Source organism: Oratosquilla oratoria, chromosome 38, assembly GCF_046742065.1.
Source record: "Oratosquilla oratoria isolate Oo_2021 chromosome 38, ASM4674206v1, whole genome shotgun sequence".
Classification (NCBI taxonomy): Eukaryota; Metazoa; Arthropoda; class Malacostraca; order Stomatopoda; family Squillidae; genus Oratosquilla; species Oratosquilla oratoria.
Genome location: NC_134814.1, coordinates 47,589,627 through 47,594,626, shown reverse-complemented (window position 1 = coordinate 47,594,626; position 5,000 = coordinate 47,589,627). Strand labels below are relative to the sequence as shown.

Genomic DNA, 5,000 nt, shown 5'->3' with positions numbered 1-5,000 from the left:
AAAGAGAGAACATCAAAGATCCTAGGGCCTCCCCTACGGCACACATACACATATATCCACATCCACCTACAAATATATTACATATACATGTACATATACAATGTGCACATATCCATCTATATATACACAGATATACACATACGCATGCACATATACAATGTGCACATATCCACATATGCTTACACATACACATATATAAACAAATGCACATACAAACACACACACACACACACACACACACACACACACACACACACACACACACACACACACACACACACACACACACACACACACACACACACACACACACACACACACACACACACACACACACACACACACACACACACACACACACACACACACACACACACACACACACATTCCCTATTTCCTAGACTCCCACCTTCCCCCCCAATCCCCCCTTCGGCGTCGCTCCTTCTCGTTATTTAGGTTGGGGAGACTCCTGGGCAGGTGTCACCGGGAGGCCCCAAACAAACACCTTCGTTTTCCAAATATACACGTCTTCAAACGTCTCCAGGGCGGAGGCTCTGTACCTTGCCGGGCGGAACAACCAACGGGGGGAATGAAAACAAATGAGCAAGGAGGAGGAGGAGGAGGAGGAGGAAGAGGAGGAGGGAGGAAGAGGACGAAGAGGAGGAGGAGGGGGAGAAGATGAAGGGGGAGGAGGGAGGAAGAGGATGTTATTAATATACATATGATGTGTTTACACAACTGATCGCCCCGCGCTACAAAGAGAGGCAATCCAAAGGCGTTCTGACCTTGTAAGAACGGTGTCAGGGCTCTCAAAGGCCACTTCGACCCCCGTTACTGTGGACCACTGTGGATCACCACCAATGTCGATCATTAAAATATTTCCTTCACTTTTTTTCGTCCTTTTTTTTTCTTCTTATTTTGCTGCCGTGAAACTTCGCATGTGGTCTCGTTGCAGATTTTTTTTTTATTCCTAAGCCAATCTTGGGCACTTGGGAAGTTACGGAATACAATTAATAAAGACATCAGCTTGATAGAGACGCACCGAATAGTTTCTTGTGACAAGAAGAAGAGGAAGAGGAGTTACATGGAGAGGAAGATGAAGAGGAAGGGGAAGAGGAAAATGAAGAGGAAGAAGAAGAGGAAGAGGAGAGGAAAAGAAGAAAAAGAAGAGGAAGAGGGAGAGGAAGAAGAAAACGAAGAGGAAGACGAAGGGTAGGAGGGAGAGGAATAGGAAGAAGGAGAATGAGAGGGAGAGGGAAAGGGAGAGGGAGAAGAAGAGGAAGAGGAAGAAGAAAAAGACGAATACGAATAGGAAGCGGAAGAGGGGGGAAGAAGAAGAAGAGGAGGAAGAGGGAGAGGGAAAAGACGAAGAGGAAAAGGAAGAGGAAGACGAAAAGGAAGAGGTAAGAGGAAGAGGAAGAGGAGGAAGAGGAAGAGGAAGAAGAGGAAGAGGGAGAGGAAGAAGAAGACGAAGAGGGAAAGGAAGAGGAAGACGAAGAGGAAGAGAGAAAAGGAGAAGAAGAGGAAGAAGAAAAGAAGAAGAAGATAAAGAAGAAGAAGAGGAAGAAGGAGAAGAAGAAAAAGAAGAAGACGAAGAGGAAAAGGAAGTGGAAGACGAAGAGGAAGAGGGAAAAGGAGAGGAAGAGGAGGAAGAAAAGAAGAAGAAAAAGAACAAAGAAAAAGAAGAAGAAGAAGAAGAAGAAGAAGAAAAAGAAGAAGAGGATGAAGAAGAAAAGAGGAAGAAAGAAAAAGTATATTGCGGTTTGGTTTCACCTTCTCAATATTACGAGGAAGTCTAAGAAGAAGAAAAAAGAAGAAAAAAGAAAAAAAAGAAAATATGTATATAAATATACTCGTATTTGTGGTCTCGTGTATCCTGCCAATAATATTTGGGAATTATCTTATCTGCCAGTCTTCAGCAACTTAAAAAGTGACAGACAATATACATATATATATATATATATATATATATATATATATATATATATATATATATATATATATATATATAATGGTAGGTAATTGAGTGGTTTCGTCAGACACGCAAAAAAAAAAAAAAAAAAAAGTTAATGACGATGAATTGAGTAGTTTCTTGAGGTACGAGACAGCGAGTGACAGGTCGAATGATCATGTGTGTTTTGAAGATGACATGAGCCTCGAGGGCCAAGCAGCATCCTGGTGGAGATATGAAGTCCGACATACGGGAGAGACCGGCTTCCTGTGTCCTATATATACTGCGACTCGAGGTCCAGCTTTCCAAGGAACAGTATCTAGCTTCGTCAGCAGTTGGAGAAACAAGTTTTCCCATTATTTCATAACACATATCCCTTTTTTTTTTTTTTTTTTTTTTTGAGACGCGTATAGTTGAAGAGTCCGTCCGTCACAGGTTCGGCAAAAGAAGTGAAGAGATTTTGTTTATTCACGATGAATCAATGCCACACTTTCCCTTATCTTTATGATATACATTAAACTTACACTCCCGAAAGTGTCGAGGACCTACACATACAGGGTTCTCACAAAGGACATTAGGCAGCGGAAGACATAAGACTTTATTCAGCCGAAGATGAGCACTCACGGAAGAAAATGGGAAACCAAACACGCGAGACAAAATCTTCTGATAAAGCCGAAATATAATCTATAAATGAAGTCACTATTTTGAAATGACGTCACCATCTATAAATGACGTATCAATCTTGAAATGACGTCAAGGTCTAGAAATGACGTCACCATCTATGAATGATATCACAGTCCGGGAACATTGTCACTAGAAATGGCGTCACTCTCTAGAAATGACGTCACTATCTACAAATGACGTAATTTTCTACAAATGACGTCACCATCTAGAAATCATATTTCGCTTGGTGATATGCTCGTGCGAGGACGTGTGGTGCAAGTGGTTGGTGGCCTGAAGGAATGAGTGGTGGTGTGGTGGTGCGATATGGTTCGTGAAGTAGAAAGAGATGATGATGATGATGGCTCAAGATTAACTGGTGCCAACTGACCTATTTGTTTACCTATTTGCTCCAATTTGGTGTATTATCACCTCGAACAGGGATCAGACCGCGCATACTGACAGGTGAAGGTACGAACGGAATTTTTTTGTAGAAATAAATAATAAACGAATAAATAAATAAAAGTGTGTGTGTGTGTGTGTGTGTGTGTGTGTGTGTGTGTGTGTGTGTGTGTGTGTGTGTGTGTGTGTGTGTGTGTGTGTGTGTGTGTGTGTGTGCGGCTGATCTGGGATATGGTAATGGTGGTAGAAGGGGTGGGAGTGGTGGTGAGTGGGATGGGGCTGTGTCAATACGTGAGAGTTACTCTCGAAGTTGGCTAGACACACGGACGGCATTGACGTAACAACTCTCATTAGCACTTCGGAAGCACCGCCCTGTTTGCTTGGCTGCTTGGCTTGAGCACCAGCCACCACAGCCGCCGCCACAGCCCCGCCACAGCCCCGCCACGGCCCAGAGACGGTCTTCAGGGCGGACGGGGAGGGCGGGAGGCAGGCGGGAGTGAGAGGAGGCTGAAGAAAGCCGCACGCCCAAAGAGAGAACCTCTCGACTCTTTGTTTATTTTGGCCCTCTTCAACTCAGAACCATTGAGAGGGGGTGAGGTACACACATATGGGATTCTAATCCTTCTGCAAGTCATCGACAAAGGTTTTATTTGCCTGTGCCACGAGCCCTGGGTCAACACCTGTCGTTGACAACCTTTAACAAAAGACGTGCGTGCCACGCGCCCGTGCACTCATTACGTACGTTACCGCCTTCTACGCAAAACCCCTTCACTTCCGTGCCTCTCTTTAGAGCTTTGCCAGCGGCAGGTACCAGATAATTTCATTCAACTGAAGGCTTTCTTCGACTTGTTGGAGAACGAGAGTTTTCGAAGTCCTTTCGTTCTTGCAACGTGGTTGAGGGTCTACCGTTCCAGAGAGCTTATTCGGCTTTTGTTGACTAAAAAACTCAGAGGTTCCTTTGCCTTTGTAAGACGTATGAGAGTCTCCAATTCCAGAGAGATTCTTCGGTTTCTGATAAAACATGAAGACTTCCAAAATTGCTTTGTTTTTCAAATAGGTTTGAATGTCTCCAGTTCCAAAAACCTTCTTCAGCTTTTCATAAAGAATGGTGATTTTCGAATTCTATTTATTCTTCGAACTTGTCTGACGGCTTCCAGTTCCCTTCTTCAGCTTCTGTTAAGATATATCAAGACTTCCAAAGTTCTTTTGTTCTTCGAACTCGTTCTGACGGCCTCCAGTTCCATAGGCTTTCTTCGGCTTCTGGTAGAAAACGAAGACTTCTGAAGTTTCTTTGTTCTTTAAACTCGTCTGATGGTCTCAAATTCCATAGGCCTTCTTCGGCTTCTGGCGGATGAATGAAGACTCCCCAAATTCTTGAGTTCTTTGTCATGGCGTGTCCGCGATTTGGCTGCTCCTCCGGACCGTCCGTCAGTATTCGGTTCTGGACGGCCACACCATGTTACTCCCTGGCCACCTTGGTTAAACATACTTTACCTCCCATCTAATTACTAATGTTTTTCTTCTTATCAGTTGCTGAGCATCGAATCAATCATGATAAACTCAAACCCAGCAATCACTGTCATCCGCTGGTTGGGAATTATCATACAGGTGGTTCTCTTCTTCTTCTTCTTCTTCTTCTCTACCTCCCCATTCTCCTCCTCCTACCTCTTCTCTTATACTTTCTTCCCATTAACTACTTTTAGTTCCAATGGAACTCCATCAAGGTCCAACAATTACTCTAACTATTTCAACCTGTCTGACGCAATAAATAAATAAATAAATAAATAAATATAACATATAAATAAATGAATAGATAATCAGCTAAAAAGAACCTCTGGACTGGACACGAAAGGGTTGAAAACTAAAAAAATTATTTTCATAATTTTGTTATATTCAAAGACAAGCGATTTCATTCAGCTCTGAGTAACCTTCGAGTTGCAGTGATTTCATTGCGCAGGCTCGGGAGCAAGTGTGGAAGATGTATGGG

At 43.2% G+C, this 5,000-nt stretch overlaps 1 protein-coding gene across 8 annotated transcripts in view; it reads right to left on the bottom strand.

Annotated features, from left to right (window-relative positions):
• The window catches only part of ci (transcriptional activator cubitus interruptus), an 879,964-nt gene that overhangs the window by 97,965 nt on the left and 776,999 nt on the right, over positions 1–5,000 (bottom strand). The window lies entirely within an intron of this gene.